General features: G+C 39.6%; 1 long non-coding RNA gene and 1 pseudogene across 2 annotated transcripts; both read right to left on the reverse strand.

Moving 5' to 3' along the window:
- Window positions 1-3,086: 3,086 nt before the first annotated feature.
- Window positions 3,087-4,282, reverse strand: LOC148698637 (uncharacterized; annotated as a pseudogene).
- Window positions 4,283-7,041: 2,759 nt separating this feature from the next.
- On the reverse strand, window positions 7,042-9,643 carry LOC148698638 (uncharacterized). Of its 2 annotated transcripts, XR_015955857.1 has the most exons (5): window positions 8,676-9,643; window positions 8,457-8,543; window positions 8,195-8,356; window positions 8,020-8,093; window positions 7,042-7,164 (listed from the first exon to the last, which is right to left on the reverse strand). It is a non-coding gene; the product is annotated as an uncharacterized LOC148698638 (long non-coding RNA). The 2 variants fall into 2 exon arrangements; XR_015955856.1 differs by having other exon boundaries at window positions 8,457-9,643.
- Window positions 9,644-20,450: the final 10,807 nt, after the last annotated feature.

Here is a 20,450-nt window from a genome sequence, read left to right on the forward strand (position 1 = left end):
AGCTTGAGCAAGCAACGTTCCGAGTCTAGAACTACATGCAAAGTGAAAATGACAAACAATTCACCCTCAACTTATATCTAGTCGAGGAACACAGAAACCAGGCTCACTTGCCTTTGGTATAGAGGCTGTTGTCCCAGTTGAGCTTGAGCAAGCAACGTTCCGAGTCTAGAACTACATGCAAAGTGAAAATGACAAACAACTCACCCTCAACTTGTATCTAGTCGAGGAACACAGAAACCAGGCTCACTTGAGGAATGTCGCCTACAAGCAGCGCATCTCCAACTATTATGACTCAAGAGTCAAACCTCGCTATTTCAAAGTGGGGGATTGGGTATTGAAGAAAAGACTACTATGCGACAGAGTCCCGAGTGAAGGCACGCTTAGCCCAAATTGAGATGGACCGTTTGAAGTTATTGGCATCAGTCGCCCTGGTTTTTACAAGCTCAAGAGCTCCGATGGCAAGACCCTTGGCCATCCATGGAACGCTGATCACTTGAAGTACTATTACAAGTAGACTCACACTGTACAAGTGTTGAGCTACGGCCATTTGGCATCCTATGTAATTAAGGCCATTTGGCATCAATTCAATAAAGAGGTGATTTAGACAACTTGGTCCTAACTCCTTTACATCCCTATCACTGAAACGCTCAGGTTCAAAGCTTCAACACGAATGCTTACAACATGAAATAAAGTCTAAGTATATGTCAATATGACTTATATCCAAACAAGGGATCTCTTTATGCATAGCAAAACATTCATAAGCATCACTTATGTCAATCAACATAAACTTCATACATTCCAACACATTCATACATAAACATCATACATTCCAACACATCCATACATAAGCCAATTGTGCTTCGAAAGGGTTCAACACACTTTGTGTCATTCGACACTTGCTACAATGTGCCTCGACACCTTGCCCTTATTCTCACCAACCAAGTGATGAAATGTGAAGAAAGAACTCATCTTCATGCCACCAACGAGATGATGAAATGTACAACCTGTACTCTCCTTTATGCCACCAACCAGGTGATAAAGTGTACAACCTGTACTCTAATACCATTTGGTAACTTGCCACTCATGCCACCAACCAAGTGAAGAAGGAACTCATCTTTGTGCCACTAACCAGGTGATGAAATGTGATAAAGGAACTAACTAACCAAGTGATGAAAGCAACTCACCATTCATTACACCAACCAGAAGACGAGTGGTACAACTTGTACATGTAAACTCCTAGTATTCACAAATAATCAAAAACCCTCAAGCTTTACAACTCAACTAGGGGAGCATTTATGCCTAACAAGAGTTATAGTCACCAACAAAGTCTTATTGCAAGCCAACAACGGCTTCAATGCATGGTATACGAAGATCAAGCTCTTCAGCCCTCTTACATATGCTTCAGACATTTCTCCTCTGTAACAATGCAAACACTACAACTCGTAGAAAGCTTCACACACTCTTGATCAAGACTGTTCGAAGCAAATTCAATTTATATGGTTCATCCAAACCTTCGATTACTACAAGGTGTGGCTTGCATCACAATCTCTTGCTCAACAGTGTAGAAGCAAAATTGGTATATGTTGTCTCTCCCACATTTTCAAATTCTAATTCCCCCCCCCCAAAAAAAAAAAAAAAAAAAAAAAAAAAAAGGGAAATTCAACAACTTCAACAAATATCAAAAGCCTCACACACTCTTGATCAAGATAGTATGAAGCAAAATCAATTTATGGTGCCAACAAAAGCTTCAACAAGTGAAGGGCAACAACAATTCTCAAAAAGCTTCACACACTCTTGATCAAGATAATGTGAAGCAAAATCAATTTATGGTGCCAACAAAAGCTTCAACAAGTGAAGGGCAACTATAATTCTCAAAAGCTTCACACACTCTTGATCAAGATAGTGTGAAGCAAAATCAATTTATGGTGCCCAACAAAGCTTCAACACAAAAGCTTCACTTACAAAATTTCAACATCTAACAAAGCCTCATCAATGGAGAGCAATTACAATTCTCAAAAGCTTCACACATTCTTGATCAAGATAGTGTGAAGCAAAATCAATTTATGGTGCCCAACAAAGCTTCAACACAAAAGTTTCACCTACAAAGTTTCAACACAAAAGCTTCAATTACAAAGCTTCAACACAAAAGCTTCAACACCGAAGTTTCACCGACAAAGGTTCAACTCTCAACTACAAAGCTTCAACACAAAAGCTTCAACACCAAAACTTCACCTACAAAACTTCAACACCAAAGTTTCACTACAAAGGTTCAACTCTTAACTACAAAGCTTCAACACAAAAGCTTCAATACCAAAGTTTCACCTACAAAGGTTCAACTCTCAACTACAAAGCTTCAACACAAAAGCTTCACCTACAAAGCTTTAACACAAAAGCTTCAACACCAAAACTTCACCTACAAAACTTCAACATCAAAGCTTCACCAAAGTTTCAATACAAAAGCTTTAACACCAAAACTTCACCTACAAAACTTCAACATCAAAGCTTCACCCATTAAAAAAAATAAATAAAAATAATAATAATTAATTAATTAAAAAAATTCTAAAATTCAAAAAATAAAAAATAAAAAATTTTGAAAATTCAAACAAAAGAAAGAGCCTAGGCCTCCCCTTCTTTGGGCCTAACAACTTTCATACCAAATATATATATGAATGAGGAGTTTTAGGCAACCACTTAGAAAGGAAAATGGTGAAGTTTTGTTTGGAAAATTGCTTACTAGCAAGACACCTCCCTCGTCAACTCCCTCGACCGGAGACTTGGGGGACTCCTACCATATACCACTACACCTTGGTACTCAGAAATTTCACGACTACTCAGTGCCTTGGATTTTTTAAGTCCCTAACTGAGAAATTTTCCTCACTCAAGAAATTAAGGGAGCACTACTTCAACCCACGAAGTTTCAACATGTAAACTTCAACAAAATAAAAAATTCAAAGAACTTAGTTAAGGATACCTTAGTGTATTTAACACAACACTTTGAATGAAGTAAAGCTTATTTATTTATATCTTCGATAAATTACAAATACATGCATACACATGAATCAAAACAAACAAACAGGAGGGCGCCTTCACAAAGGCTGCTCAGGAGAAGTCTCAACACTTGGCAAAGTCCCAAAAATAGGAGGCACCGGAGGGTGATTATTTGGAGCCTCAGTACTAGGTAGAACCCCAGAAAGAGGAGGCACCAGAGGTTGATCATTTGGAGCTTTAGTATGTGGTACAGCCCCAGAGGACGAAGGCAACAAATGCCTTTCGAACAAACTCACAAACCTTTGATGATCATTTAAAATCTGACCCTTGGATTCCTATAATTGGTCAAGCTTTCTCTTCATGGTTGTAGCATAGCTATGTGCGAGCATGTGCAACTGTCTATTCTCGTGCTTAAGCCCTTTGATCTCCTGTTTGAGACTTATCACTTCAGCCGCCAACGATTCAACTTGGCGGGTTCGAGCAAATGGGCGTTGGGCAATATTAGACACAGAACCTGCACATTGAACACTGAAAGCCAGAGAATCCTTAACAGCCAACTCATCGGACCATTTGGAAAGTAGTCTGTTATCTTTGGGAGTAAGAAGATTCTTGGCCACCACCGCAGCGGTCATATCATTCTTTATCACAGAATCCCCAATAGTAAGGGACTAGTAGGAGATAAGAAGGATGAGTGTCATATGTTATCTTGAGGAGACATGGCTACCTCTTCTACAACATTCAAGTCCAAACGACGGTCGGAAGGGTCAGATATTCTCAGAAAAGATGAAGAAAAAAATGAAGTACAGTAAGTCTCAGAAGTACGAAGATAAGGGAAAAATTCCTACAAGCAATAACTTTCAGAACGAACTCCTTGAACTTAATTGGTGCTCCTATAAAAGAAAGAGCCAGATCTTTAATAGGGCTGCTTGTTCAAAAATCGAAGAGGCACCACTCTCCAAATTTCGAGAAGCGGATTTCTTGGGTTAAAATTTATTAGCAATCTCCACACGCGACATCAGTTCCTCGAACCAAGGACAACTTTGCCAAAGAACTCTGACAAAGTTAAGACAGGTAAATGTTGAAGGCCTAGTTACCCTACTATTACCCACAAGGATAAAGGAATAGCACCACTGCTTGATTATTGAAAAATCCTTATGTGTGTCAACCTCTATGCTCCATGCCAAAGCAGACTTGCAAAAATGCCCAACTTTTCTTCACATCTGAGACAACACTCCCAACAGGATTGCTTGCCCAGAAATCGAAGAGGCACCGCTCTCCGAATCTCGAGAACCATATCCCTAACAAGATTGCCTGCTCAAAAATCAAAGAGGTACCGCTCCCCGAACTTTGAGAAGTCGGATTTCATTAGATAAAATTTGTCCACAATTCTCACACGCAACATCAGCTTTCTGGATACCACAGACCACTTTTTCAAAGTACTCTAACAAAGTTAAAACAGGTAAACCTTGAAGCGACCACTACATTGCTTTGACTGAGAAGGGTAACAGAACATCATTACCACTCGCTATTGGGACAATTCCTATATATGTCGACCTTCATCCTTCACAGCCAGGCAGACCTGCCAAACAAAAAAAAAATGCTCAACCCTTCCCCACATCCGAAATGGCACTCCCAATCTAGCCTCTCGAAATACTCTGTTTTCTTCTCCTTCGATAATACTCATGCCAACCAGCCACATCAGAGCAAGAATATCTCATATCATCAGGGTTGAAAGCAAGAGTATCCCATATGATGCCTTTTCCCTGTCTTTTCCTTTGCCCTTGCTCTTACCTGCAGTACAAGGAGAAATAATGCAATCAATCGGAACCTGAAATCAAACTTTCGATCTAGAACTGATTGCCCGAAACCTTTGCCTGGTCGCTTGCCTAGTATTGCTCTCGAGTACTCATCCTCAACTGTCGTCAAGGTTATGAATTCCTTCGACAAATACCTCAAAACAGTTAGTACGATATTGGCTCTTTACACTAAAGCTGCCAAGCATGGATGAGTCACTGAGAAGTAGTGCTCTGAAGGACTATTTAAATGCAAAGGTTGCACACCATTTTTGCTATACAAAAGATTGAAGCAGAAGGTTCAACGGCGAGCTAGAAAAGATCACTACATCACGACGCCCTTTCTTGTGGAAATCCAGACGGAAAAGTCTAAGTCAAATCCAAGCTCGGCATCATTGCTCTAATTGAAGAGATCGAGAAGTCTCAACAGCCTTTTGCTAGCACCGTTGTCGAAGAACAAAGCTTCGCCATACCATATCTACTACTTTATCAAACAGCAAAAATATCATATATCATTAGGATCAAACAAACTCTAGGTTTGACGAACTTGTTTTGACCCTCAAATTCTGGAGTCGGCTCGCTCCTTTGGAGGAAACCAGAAAACCCTCCAGCCCAATTCAAGAATACACTTGTGGAAAGTTAAGTACAATAAAGCACGTGCTGATTCGTCCGTCTTCTCCAAAAACAAGAGTACCTCATATCATCTCTTCTCCCTGTATCTTCTCTTTATCCTTATTGCTGAATGAGAGACAGGGAGAATGATTACAATCAGCCGAAACCCAAGATCAACCTACCGATCTGAGACTGATTGCTTGGAACCTTGATTGCTTACCTTGTCTGTCACCTCCTTCTGCAGATTTCCTCACTTAGAGACTTGAGGGACTCCTACTATATGGTTTGTATTGCACTTGACCAAACCTGAAACTACAAGTAAGCTTCAAATGAAAATGATACATTACCTTGTACGTCAACGCCAACCAAAGATACCACTCCTGGATGAAGGAAAAGTACTTCCAAGAGAAGATGCCACATCTACTTACAGGACAGAGAAGGCAAGTGAAGGCGACACCACACTTCGATACTTGGAAGTTTCGTGATTACTTAATGGCTTAGATCTTGCAAGTCCCCAACCGATGAGCTTTCCTCACTCGGGAACTTAGGGGAGCACTGTTTGTACCATACTTGACTAATCCCGAAATTACTAAGCATCGGTCAATAACATACTGTCAAGGACCCATAAGACTTTTCCTCTAACTAGGAGGCCAATCACAACGCGACACGTGTCGGTATCATAGGCCAATCACAGCGCAACATGTGTCGATATCAGAGGCCAATCACAACACGACACGTGTCAATGTCACAACAAAACTAGAAACTCTCTTCTATAAAAGGGGATCATTCTCCCACAATAATCCCTAATGTCATTTATACTAAACTATTCACTATAACTCACTAAAAGAGAGCTTGAATCTATGTATTTGTGTAAACCCTTCACAACTAATGAGAACTCCTTTACTCCGTGGATGTAGCCAATCTGGGTGAACCACATGCATCTTGTGTTGTTTGCTTCCCTGTCTCTATTCATTTACATACTTATCCACACTAATGACCAGAGCAACCTAGCGAAGGTCACAAACTTGACACTTTCTGTTGTACCAAAGTCCTCATCGATTTTGTGCATCAACACGTAGTGTGCTACAGGAACGTGAGTGATCTTATCTCCCCTAACAATGAGAAGATCATCTCATCAAAGTGATAATATGCAAAACGTGCGGTAAAGAGATCTCATGTCAAGGGCTTTAAGTAGTGAATGATTGATGGTGAATCATAACCGAAATAGATTCTCATTCTTCTATAAGGATCCATTTTGGTACGTAGTGGTGGGACTATTGGCACATAGACTGTGCATCCAAACACACGTAAATGTGAGACGTCAGGCTTATATCCGGTAAACAATTGTAACGGTGAATGAAATTGGGTAGCGGTGGGTCTCAGACGGACCAACATAGTTGGGTGTAATATTGCATGGCCCCAGGCATATACCGGTAATCTGGTTCGCATAACAAAAGTCCGAGCTATCCTTGGAAGGCGCTTTATGAAAGCTTCTGCCAGGATGTCCCATTTGGTCATACCAAAGCAGTAGAGTGCTCTGGAACCCAGCCATAGGGCCGCCCACGTGATGGGTCTTAACTGACACACCCCGTCCCGAAGGAGGGCATGCTGGCCGTCACGTGAGAGTGACGTAACCATTTACACAGTACGGAAGCTTTAAAATATACAACTTCTAAAATGAAACACCCGAAGGTGAGTCCTTATTTGGTCCATTCTGTCAGAACACCGTTGAACTTCCTCGTAGTCACCACACCTTTGCATTTCCTTAAACCTGGAGGGGCGCAAAACAAAATTGAGTGGGTCAGCAAAACGAACGTATTCAAAACCTTCTTTTCTCTTTTGCATATACTAACCCCTCGCTGTAAAACAAGTATAGTTTCCCAGAAAATAACATATATACGTATGTATAGATATGCCAGTCATGCTCAAAGATATATCATTCATGCTCATAAATATGCCATTCATGCTCGAGAATATGCCACAACGGAAACTCATAATCAAATGTAAGTGCTCAAGCGTAATTCACATCAATAACATATAATCTGGCAGCCGGGAGTCACCTAACGTGACCTGTACGGCTGCAGATAGAGCTCCAATCTCAACTCAATATCTGAATCTGCACACAAGTCGGAACCACCTAACGTGGTCTGTACGACAGGCTGGGTGTAATATATATATGCTCTAGTGCTACGATCACGTGAAGCTGTGCGATAAATCGCGGGTCACCTACAAGTCGGAACCACCTAATGTGGTATGTACGACAGGCTTGCACCTAACTTGGATCCAAGACGAGCATGCGGTGCTGGTGAACATACACGTGAAGGCTGTGCCCTGGCCCTGGACGGGAGCACTAACACCGGGGGTGCAGATTATGAGCTCTCTAAACCTCTCAAACTACCATTGCATAATAAACAGGAATGCATAACCACATGAATACCGCTTACCTGGCACTTACCTGTGCCTCCTCAGCACCATGCAACAGTATGCATAATTATGGTAATGCACATATTAAAATATGATGCATATATGACAGGATATATAATTCGTATTTCTTTTAAAATACGTTTTCTGGGAAATACGTCAAGCATACGTATATATATATACTGAAAAATAACTGCCCACTCACTGATCACATCGACGTCTCATAGGTCCCTGAACCTCCCCTAGCTTGGTTACATTCTTCCTCTGTACAATTTTCACCTATACAAAAAGTAACCAAATTGACGTTATTTAACGCACATACACCAAACATTCGTCCATAACTTTCTCATACGTTGCTCAATTTGGGTGTATGAATATACCACGGTGATCTACACGACGTCACGAACGCGTGACAATTTTCAGAACTCAATTTGGAGCTCTCACGCGCCCCCACGCGCACTGTTCACGCGCTGCCCACGCGCGCGTCTTCTTCCTCGCGTCGCCGGACTGGTTTCGCCGGAGATGGTGTTTTGCCGGAATTTCTGGGTAAATTTCAAAGTGTCATAACTTCTTCATTTCTTAACCATTTTCAACGTACTATATATCAAAATGAAGTTATTGACGAGACGAACACATCCATACCTGTCTCGACCCCTAACTCGCCGTGGTTTCGCCGGAAAAAGCCCCGACAGCTCCGGCCAAACTTTGAACTTATCGTTCTCCGTGTTCCTACGTCCATTTTTCACGTAATTTATACCAAAATGAAGCCCTAATCATAATCTACCACGTTGGACTAGTTTTAGGGCCTAAAAACAACGGAATCAAACTTTTCCAAAAATACGAAAATTCGGCCGGACTTACAGTTCGTGATCCCGACGTCCAAATCCTTCAAACGAAGCACTCCGAGCTTCCTTAGGACCTCACCAAGCTTCCTACAAGCTTCAAAATCCCAGAAAACATCAAGTTTTACGTGTGCATGAACAGTGCACACGCACAGTGAAATTGAAATCCATGTTTTCCGAAGTGAAACTCACCTGAAATTGGTACCATCGTGTTCGTGTGGTCTTCAGGAGTACGATGGTGGTCTTAGATCCTTCGTTGGCATAGTTTTGGGGTGGTTTGTGGGTGGTCTGTGTGAGTTCGAAGGAGAGAGAGAGAACTCTCAGAGAATGAGAGATTTGTGAGGGAGGAGAGAGAGAGACAAGGTACGGGAATGAGGGAGAGATTTGAGGGAGGTGGGATCCTACCCAATCCCCAAATCATCAAGTTACAACATATTTTACGCCCCTTAGTCCCGTTTAAGGGCATTTTCATAACTTCACGTCCTCGGAATTAAAATTCCGGGACGGGTTGTGACAACCTTCCCTCCTTATAGAATTTCGTCCCCGAAATTCCAACAACCAACTTAATCATCTAAACTCATACAATAGCTTCGGATAAATCTCTCTCAATACATTCTTTTTCCAATCCAAAGTCGTCCTTGGTTCCTCAACCAGTTTAATCCGGATTAATTCTCAACAGTTGCACCGGAACTCCATGTGACGAATCTGCCACCTAGTGACAACACATCGAAATATAATACATTATGCACCTTAGCCAATTTTGAAGACATCACCACTTGTATGCAACTTCATCGATTCCTTTAGTGGTCAAAAACGGTCTGATGTGTTTAAGACTTATTTTGTCTCCTTTCCAAATCTCACTATTTCTTTTCGTGATGAAATTTCTAAAAATGTTGAATCATGAAACACATCATGCTCTTACAATAACTCTGGAAGTAAATCAAGCAACTTCACTTACTCTTCGATGATCACATAAAGTCCGATGTACTTAGGACTTAATTTGCTTTCCTTTCCCAGCCGAATCTTACTTTTCTAAAGTAAAAACTTCAAAATTATAAGATCGTCTACGTTAAACACTCGATTAGTGACATGTTCAACTATTAATCTCTTTTGCCATTCCTGGCTACTCTCAGGTTAAACTTAATCACCTGAATACTTTGAGAAGACTTATCCATAGTTTCAGGGCCTACCAAAACTCTTTCGTGATCGAATCTTCTCTATCCAGAAGTATTTCTTCCACAAATCAACAAAAATCGACACATTTCATGGTCCTTATGGCGTTACTTTGGAAACTGTGCAACCAACATACTTAAGAAACTCAGCAGTTCCGTAACCTAAATCTCTTCTCCATAAAACATATAAGTATTGTTGCACTGTGGTTGTTACTCAACACTGGAGTAAATGTACTAACTTGGTACATTGATCAACTATCACTTCAAGTTCAATCATAACCATCCTATTCTCGAACTCAGCAATCTTTCTTTTTCCCTTCTTTCTTTGCCTTGGTTAATTCTTAATTTTCTTCGTTAACCATTTGAGTCTTGAGTACGACCTTACTAAAAAGACTTAACTTGAAAATTAGCAATTACAACTTCTTCTCAATCTTCCATTCTCAACTTTACTTCAGTTGATTTCCAATCCACAAGAAGACAATCTTGGCAAGCGTGCCAGACATTAACTCTTACCACAGTCTTTTCACCAAGTGCATCAGCTAGAACAATTTTACGATCACCCTGGTCGTACAATCATGTTCATTAAACAATTCAATCCACTTTCGCTGCCTTATATCAAAATCCTTCCAAGTAATGGATATTGGAGACTTTTTGGATTCGTAAAAATCTTGCATTCTTACCAAATATAATGTCTTCATAACTTCACAGCAAGAATGGTAATCATGACTTCCAAATCACCAATAGGGTAATTCATTTCATGAGGTTCCTTTCGTCGTGAAACGTATGTAATCACCCTAACATTTGCATCAACATGCATCCCATACCATTCAAGAAACATCACTAAAATTTATGATTACCACTATCTTCTGGGAATACTAAAATACGTGCATAAGTGAGGAATACTTCAACTGTTGAAACCTTTACTCATAATTATCATCCCACTCAAACTTAACCTCTTTTCTCAACAATCTCGTCAATGACAAAGCAATGACTGAAAAATCTTTCACGACCCGTCCATGATAGCTTGTTAAGCTAGGATAACTCCGAATCCCAATCACGATTCGTGATTGTTCTAAATTCTCAATTTCTGCTACCTTTTAAGAATTCACTTGAATACCTGAAGCAGATATAACATATCTCAAAAATGCTACTTGATTCATCCAACCTTGGCATTTGCTAAACTTAGCATACAATCGACGTTCCCTCGATCTTTGCAATACCAATTTAAGATGTTTAGCATACTTTGCTCTAGTCTTATCAATCTTTTCAATAGCAACGACAACAAATCGGTCTAGATATCATTGGAATACTTCATTCATCAAATTCATAAGGTAGTAGATGCATTCGTCACTCCGAATGGCATCACCAAAACTTGAAATGACCTTAACGAATCCTGAAAGTTATCATAAGGGCATCCTCACCGATAATCTTCAACTAATAATATCCAGACCTCAAATCAAACTTAGAAAATATACAACCACCTCAAAGCTGATCAAACAACCATCAATGTGAGGTAACGGATAACGGTTTTCACTTGTTACTCGATTCAACTGCTTATAATCAAAGCACAGCCTTAACGTCCATTTTCTTTCTCACCAATAAACTGGGGTTCCCCCAAAGTAATGTACTAGGTTGAATAAAACCTTTATCAACCAATTTCCAATTCTCTTAGTTCAAAAGGCAACATTCTATAATATAAGGTTTGTACCTGGAGATAAATCAATAGTGAACTTTACATCTTTGACTGGCGGCAATCCAGGTAAATTCTCAGGGAAAACGTCAGGTAAATGTTTGACTACTCCCACTTCTTCCACACTACTAGAAGTGACATCACTTAGCACCACATGAGATAAATATCCTTGGCAGCCTTTTGATAATAATCTCTTTGCTCTCACAGCATAAATAACGGCCTGCCTTACTCCACTTTGCATACTTACAAAAGTAATCTCTAGTCATCCAGACCGATGGAAGATAACATATAATCCAGTCAACATTCAGCTATAAACATAGCTCATACTCTTTCATTCTAATCAACTCAGCCCTCGGCTGCATATATAACTCATAATTAACTCATCGTAACATGTATATCTTGCATACATTCAGTACCACCTCGCGTGGTCTGCAACTCATCACTATATATAACATAATATGCTCTAGAATAACATCGAAATCCACAATCTAGTGAAACAAAAGTAGCTGGCAACAATATATACTCTACTATTACTGAGCACTCTAAATAAGTACGACACTAACATAGGATAACCTATCGGTTTACTTGCTTAACGAATCCACGAATAAGTTATTAATATTACGGTCTGCAGCCCGCAATACTGATAAATCATCGTTGTCTCGATAAGTAAGCAACAACTCTCGAGGGTGTAATATTACTATTTTGCCACTCATTAGGAAATACATACACACGTCTCAACCGCGTTTATTTACTACTTTCAAGGCAATAACAATAATAACGTAAAATTTCTACATTATTAACAAATAGACTCTAGATAAGTCATTAAGAATAATTATCGTACCCCTAATCAAATCCAAATAATTCGGAGTATCTTGCAGTGATGTGTAGTTAACACATCCCTGGGCTTGTTGTTGTCTCCCACAACCTCTATTAGTGTAAATACTTCTTTCATGTACACCACGGCCTAACTGACCACAATTAATAGATCCAGGAACTTGCTGGATCGGCGCCAGTTGTGGCAAAGAAGACTGCTAGGGCCTCTGTTGGCTTTGGACATAATTTGCAGTTCTATGTCCCATCTATCCACTTGTAAAGCGCCCAATGCTTTCTTGCCTACATTCTCAAAGGTGTCCATTATTGTACCTACAGCACAAAGGTACATTTCCCTTACCAAAATCACCTTGTCTCTGAGATCTGAGATTACCAATACATCTATCACTTCACCTCTGATCAATGGCATTAAAACCTTTGCCAAAAGAACTAGAATTAGCTTCACTTCTTTTGAAGTTCCGAATCTTTCTATATTCTTGATATGACGAATCATTAACTTTATCGTCCTCTTTTGATTCCCATTCTTTTATCATTCTTCTTTACTCTCGCTGAACATGTTCTCAGAGTCTTCAAGGCTCAACAATATCTTGTATATTCCTGGTAAGAATTACAATGGATAGTGGTCACCCAAAATACCATTGCCTTATGCCACCCAGCCTAAAACAATATAACACTTCAATCAAAATAGCAGCAATATTCAAATGGGACGAGGCAAGTCTGAGAACTTTCTATAATACTCATTGATCGTCAGCTTTCCTTGTCTCACATTTGCAAATTCTTGCTTTCTACCATCATAAGATGCCGAAGGAATAATTCTTTTCTTTAAACAAGTCCTTAAACAATTCTCAATCGGCTGTTTCCTCCGGTGACAACGAATTATACTCTTGTTTCCACCAGGATACAAGTTCATAACTCAAACCAGTTAGTTGTCTCAACCCTTCTGTCAAAAGGAAGATTCCTTTGACTTGCATAATCTAAAACATCTTTTCCAATTGGTTAATCCATCACTTTGCTCCCTCAGGTTCATCATTTCATAAGGTGATTCAAATTCAACTCATAACCCATCTTAAAATGTCCCTTTTAGATAATATACTGAATCACCAAAATAATAGTTTCCCTTAATAGCTAAATCAGGGAGACTAAATTCCTCTAACTACGTGGTTTGCTACGAGGCGGTGTAGTTCTGACAGAATTCACTAGAACTTCTCAAGATGTCCAAGATTGAAACTAGGCTCTGATACCAACTGACACACCCCGTCCCGAAGTGAGAGTGACGTAACCATTTACACAGTACGAAAGCTTTAAAATATACAACTTCTAAAATGAAACACCCGAAGGTGAGTCCTTATTTGGTCCATTCTGTCAGAACACCGTTGAACTTCCTCGTAGTCACCACACCTTTGCATTTCCTTAAACCTGGAGGGGCGCAAAACAAAATTGAGTGGGTCAGCAAAACGAACGTATTCAAAACCTTATTTTCTCTTTTGCATATACTAACCCCTCGCTGTAAAACAAGTATAGTTTCCCAGAAAATAACATATATACGTATGTATAGATATGCCAGTCATGCTCAAAGATATATCATTCATGCTCATAAATATGCCATTCATGCTCGAGAATATGCCACAACGGAAACTCATAATCAAATGTAAGTGCTCAAGCGTAATTCACATCAATAACATATAATCTGGCAGCCGGGAGTCACCTAACGTGACCTGTACGGCTGCAGATAGAGCTCCAATCTCAACTCAATATCTGAATCTGCACACAAGTCGGAACCACCTAACGTGGTCTGTACGACAGGCTGGGTGTAATATATATATGCTCTAGTGCTACGATCACGTGAAGCTGTGCGATAAATCGCGGGTCACCTACAAGTCGGAACCACCTAATGTGGTCTGTACGACAGGCTTGCACCTAACTTGGATCCAAGACGAGCATGCGGTGCTGGTGAACATACACGTGAAGGCTGTGCCCTGGCCCTGGACGGGAGCACTAACACCAGGGGTGCAGATTATGAGCTCTCTAAACCTCTCAAACTACCATTGCATAATAAACAGGAATGCATAACCACATGAATACCGCTTACCTGGCACTTACCTGTGCCTCCTCAGCACCATGCAACAGTATGCATAATTATGGTAATGCACATATTAAAATATGATGCATATATGACAGGATATATAATTCGTATTTCTTTTAAAATACGTTTTCTGGGAAATACGTCAAGCATACGTATATATATATACTGAAAAATAACTGCCCACTCACTGATCACATCGACGTCTCATAGGTCCCTGAACCTCCCCTAGCTTGGTTACATTCTTCCTTTGTACAATTTTCACCTATACAAAAAGTAACCAAATTGACGTTATTTAACGCACATACACCAAACATTCGTCCATAACTTTCTCATACGTTGCTCAATTTGGGTGTATGAATATACCACGGTGATCTACACGACGTCACGAACGCGTGACAATTTTCAGAACTCAATTTGGAGCTCTCACGCGCCCCCACGCGCACTGTTCACGCGCTGCCCACGCGCGCGTCTTCTTCCTCGCGTCGCCGGACTGGTTTCGCCGGAGATGGTGTTTTGCCGGAATTTCTGGGTAAATTTCAAAGTGTCATAACTTCTTCATTTCTTAACCATTTTCAACGTACTATATATCAAAATGAAGGTATTGACGAGACGAACACATCCATATCTGTCTCGACCCCTAACTCGCCGTGGTTTCACCGGAAAAAGCCCCGACAGCTCCGGCCAAACTTTGAACTTATCGTTCTCCGTGTTCCTACGTCCATTTTTCACGTAATTTATACCAAAATGAAGCCCTAATCATAATCTACCACGTTGGACTAGTTTTAGGGCCTAAAAACAACGGAATCAAACTTTTCCAAAAATACGAAAATTCGGCCGGACTTACAGTTCGTGATCCCGACGTCCAAATCCTTCAAACGAAGCACTCCGAGCTTCCTTAGGACCTCACCAAGCTTCCTACAAGCTTCAAAATCCCAGAAAACATCAAGTTTTACGTGTGCATGAACAGTGCACACGCACAGTGAAATTGAAATCCATGTTTTCCGAAGTGAAACTCACCTGAAATTGGTACCATCGTGTTCGTGTGGTCTTCAGGAGTACGATGGTGGTCTTAGATCCTTCGTTGGCATAGTTTTGGGGTGGTTTGTGGGTGGTCTGTGTGAGTTCGAAGGAGAGAGAGAGAACTCTCAGAGAATGAGAGATTTGTGAGGGAGGAGAGAGAGAGACAAGGTACGGGAATGAGGGAGAGATTTGAGGGAGGTGGGATCCTACCCAATCCCCAAATCATCAAGTTACAACATATTTTACGCCTCTTAGTCCCGTTTAAGGGCATTTTCATAACTTCACGTCCTCGGAATTAAAATTCCGGGACGGGTTGTGACATTAACGGATCGAATGGTTGTTATGTACAACCTACTCGGGAGACGTTCCAGCTTCTCGTGAATATACTCATGGCCATATTCGTAAGAAGTGATACAAAGAAATTTAGAACCATTCTCTTCAGTTGTTTCAACATGATCTTGATTATCTCAAATATCTCTAAAGCTCAGCAACATTCTTTCGGGACGTGGAGAATAGAGGGCTTTTTTAATGGTTAATTCAGTGCCATTAGACTTATACGAGCCTTTTTGTATCCTTCTATTAGGTTGGATGGGCTTGAGAGGTTTGTCAAAGGTGCATTTTTAGGTACGAAGTTAGTAAAATAGTGTTGCTCACGTAAGATGATGTGTGTTCTAGCATTATTAGCCTGATAACTACCTTTCCCATTAGTCATACCTAGAAATAAAATTAATTGAATCGGTCACATGCATAAATATAATTCCATTCATTTAATTAATCAATCGAGAAATAATATCCATAAAAATAATTATCCATACTTCAAAACAAACCAAAACCAAACAAATAATTCCAAAGACTTATAAAAATTGTTCAAAAATTAAACTATAAACCTAGGAAAATAGGGGGGTTCGGCCACACTTAGTGGGTTCGGCCACTAGGGGTGTAAATAACATGTCTAAGGAAAATAAAACTTTATTCTTCCATGGGAATGGATGCCTCCTGAAAATATGAAACCTCCATAGTTGTAGCAGCATTTTGGGATGTTCCACATGCACAAAGTTAGTCTCACGACAGGAATGATACTTCGCAATAGCCTCAGAGGTAGCTCGGTATACGCGTGCCCAATGATCCTTTAATCCACATCGGTAGTACATGTCCAGTTCAGTGGAAGTCGATTGAATGGTAGCTTTTCCCTAGTTCTTAAAGTTTGGGGCTTTAGGGGCAAGGGGTTGGCACTTCTAGTCAAATTTCCTCCCTTGGATGGGCCTCTGCTTTGTTAACATTGGGCCTATGGTAGGGCTTGCCTCCCATTTCCACTGCCATATCGGGGTTCCGTCGGTTGTGGCTTCTATAATTCGTTGCATGCGTTTCAAGCAGAGCGTTCGAGCCAGTAGGTCGAGCTTGATGATTCTTCATCAAAAGTTGGTTCAACTTTTCAGTGAGAAGTAAAACAGAGAGCAAATTCAAAAATTAGGTGAACTTCTGTGCCCTATATTGTTTCTATAGGACAATATTGGTGGCATTGAAGGTCGAATAGGTCTTTTCCAGGAAATCCTCTTCGGTTGAGTCCTCTTCACAAAACCTAAGCAGTGATCGGATTCTACAAACTTCGGAGTTGTATTCATTCATAGACTTAAAGTCTTAGAAGCGTAAATGTTGCTAGTCATGTCTTGCTTCAAGCAAGTAAATGTTTTTCTAGTGATCAAAGGAATCGGCCAAAGCAACCCAGAGGGTGCGAGGGTCTTCCTCAGTGAGATACTCGGTCTGTAGTGTATCATAGATGTGTCTTCAGATGAAGATCATAGCAGTAGCTTTCTGAGCTTCGTCGACTAGGTTATCGGTAGGTTTCTCAATAGTGGCTCAAAGACTCTTTGCAATAAGATGCAGCTTCACGTCTTGAACCCATTTTAGGTAGTTTCTGCTAGATACTTCTAAAGCGATGAAATCGAGCTTGTTCAAGTTCGACATGTCCCTAAAACAGAGGGTACAAAAAAACGTGGTTAGTCATATAGAAAACCATAGACATAAATTGTAGAACATTCGGGTTCTGTAGACATGTATTAGTTTAATTTAAGCATGAAAGCTACGGGTTTCATGTGGTAAGTTTTGAATGAAAACTTCGGGTTTCAAATGCGCTAAATTTGAAACTATTGGATCATTTTAGTTATGAACGTCTAGTTCATATACAAGGATACATGCAAGAACACATAATACAATATACAACAAAGTGTGGTGAATTTGTGGATTGCTTCAGGAACCCAAGTGTGAGTGCATTGGGACTATGAAAGATAGTCAACAGTTCAAAGAAAAGAAATAATTTATTGAATCATTAATTGCCAAAAAGTGAGCTTCAGGCCAATAATTTTGAATTAATTGTCAGACTAATGGACTGCTGGCCACTTTAATTAATTCCATATATCGTAACCATCCAGATTTGATCGTAGAAGTAAAATAATAACATTTGAGTTAATATTAGTGGGAATGCTAAAAAAAGATCATTGGATTCGAAAAATCATAGCCTAATATCACATGTGCTGGCCTAGGGTGTGTGCACAAAGCCCAGCCACGGGCTTGCTTCGATTTTGGGTCGAGGGAAACAAGCCCAGCCATCTGGGTTGGCTTTGGTGATCACTGGCCTTGACAGGGGGTGAAGGCCAGCAAGCCGAGGCTTTTTGTAGACAGGCCGAAGCTAGGACAAAACCTAGCAAGCATCGCGAGCTTGCAGGCAGGTTGGGCCAGGTTGCAAGGAACTGCCCAATAAGGTTACATGCCTGCTGGTGAGCTCGGGGCTTCAGGCCTGCGTAGAACCTAACTTAGGCCAACGCCTAGTTGTTTGTACAGGGGCAGCAAGCCCACGGGATGCAGCATGGTGGTTCATGGCGTCGAAACAATGACGTCCTAGTAATGACGTGGTTACAGGGCATCCATGTCGGCTCGATGGTGCAGCGTGGAGCCGCGGCTCAATTTTTTTAGTTTCTTTCAAATTATAGGGTTAAAAACCCTAATTGCTTCTAAATTAATTTCGATGCTTTGACTCACAAATTCCACATAGCATAATTGCGTATTGCATGAACAAATATATATTGACAAAAATATGAACACATATGCAATATATATAATTGAAAGGAAAATATAAATATAGGAGGTTCATGCCTCATGGGGAATATTTTCATGCTTCAAGGTCGCTTCAAATATCTTAATTTATTTTAAAAGAACATGAAGGGCAGAAAACCGATTAAGCCTTTGATTGTGTAGAAAAGTGCATCCTCCTACAATTCTTTAGTTCCTTAGCTTCTGGCAAGAACGTGTTGATAACCTGTTGTAGGCCTAATTTAGTTAATTGTATTTAGGACTAGAGAGGGAGAGGGCCAGCGACAAAAGAGAGAGATGTAATTCTGAGGTGTGTGTTGTATCACCCCATTGTGCCTTTATTTATAGTAGTAGGATAGTTAATAGGATTACAACTCTAATAGGATAATATCTACTAAAGGGAATATTTTAAGATATCCCCAGACACACTAGAATTTACACAATCATATTCATAATCTAATAGGACTGCAACAAGAATCAAAATTTGCAGGTCAAAATATTTTAGCCGACTATGCATAACTGTTTCTATTATTGTTCCTGTAAGACCATTAGGGTTTAGGTCTAATTTTATCATACCTTCTAAGCAAGAAATTGACAGTGACACTGACAATTCATCAACCCATGAAAGAGAGAAAGGCAATCGAAATTTTGTAAATTTAGGAGCTAACTCCTTAATTTCCCGAATATATATGACCAATCATACATATTTATTCCTGGAATTTACCCAATAAAAGGCAATTTGTGAAATTTATCCCGAAGAAATTTAAAATATCATTTGAGCAGACGTTTCATGTTTGATGCAATCTTGTTTTATTCAAGAGGACAAATTATCAGATAAATGAACATGTTGAGTGTCCTACATGTTTGGATTTTCTTTTGTAATATGTTTACTTGGATGAGACTTACTTAAATTCTTGGAGTAAAATTCAAATTTTAGGTTCTAAATTTACTCCAACTTGCTCTAACTCATGGGGCAAATATGAATTTTAACCTAAAACTCATTTCTAGGACAAATTTAGCCCAAAATTCCCCTTAGGTTAGTGGAGCTAGCCACCATATGTGTACTTTTTTTTTTTTTTTTTTTTTTTTTTTCAGTTTTATATTTATAAATTTATTGAATCTAACGACTAAGATCTAATATGATCAAATCTAACGGTAAAAAAAAAATGATCTAACGATCCAAATTTAAATCTAACGGCTAAAGTAATTAAAAAAATTATTTTATGTGTTTTATATTCTTTCATAGTATTCCACGAATTTCATGGTGCCTGTTTAGATATTTTTCAATATATATCGGAATCTATATATATTTTTGGTTAAAATGTTCATAAAATTAAATTAGGACAGCCTACAATATTTATTTTTTTTTAAATTGTTTTAAGGAAAATTATCCTAATTTATTATTTAATACTCTCAGGCTAAAAATTTAATCCAAAAGGGTTGGAGGAGAAAAACTGTTTTTGGGTTAAAACCTTTTTTTTTTTTTTTGAGCTAAAAATTCTAGATTTTAAGCCAAGGATTGGAGATGGTATGAGGGAAATAAATTTGAAATTTGGAAAAAGTCAGAATTTATAAATTGACATGCACAAATTCCCTTGTTTCGATTTATAAACATATAAATTTAGAATTTCATATGGAAAAAACTTGGAATTTGAATGTCCTATTCCCAAGTTTAAATTTCATACAAATAGTTTTCATTTCCAAATTTTTAAGAGTGAGATTAAAAAACAAAATCTAAACCATGAATAGCCATCACCACCACCTACCATTATCACTGGCACTGCTGCCACCACCACTCACTATCATCACCACGTCACCACCCATCACCTACCACCCACCATAGTAACCATAAGCATTGTCGCTACCACATTCATTATCACCATCACCAGCAGCCACATCATCACTACAGTC

Source organism: Pyrus communis, chromosome 2 (genome assembly GCF_041283825.1).
Source record: "Pyrus communis isolate YQ-2024b chromosome 2, ASM4128382v1, whole genome shotgun sequence".
NCBI classification, from domain to species: domain Eukaryota; kingdom Viridiplantae; phylum Streptophyta; class Magnoliopsida; order Rosales; family Rosaceae; genus Pyrus; species Pyrus communis.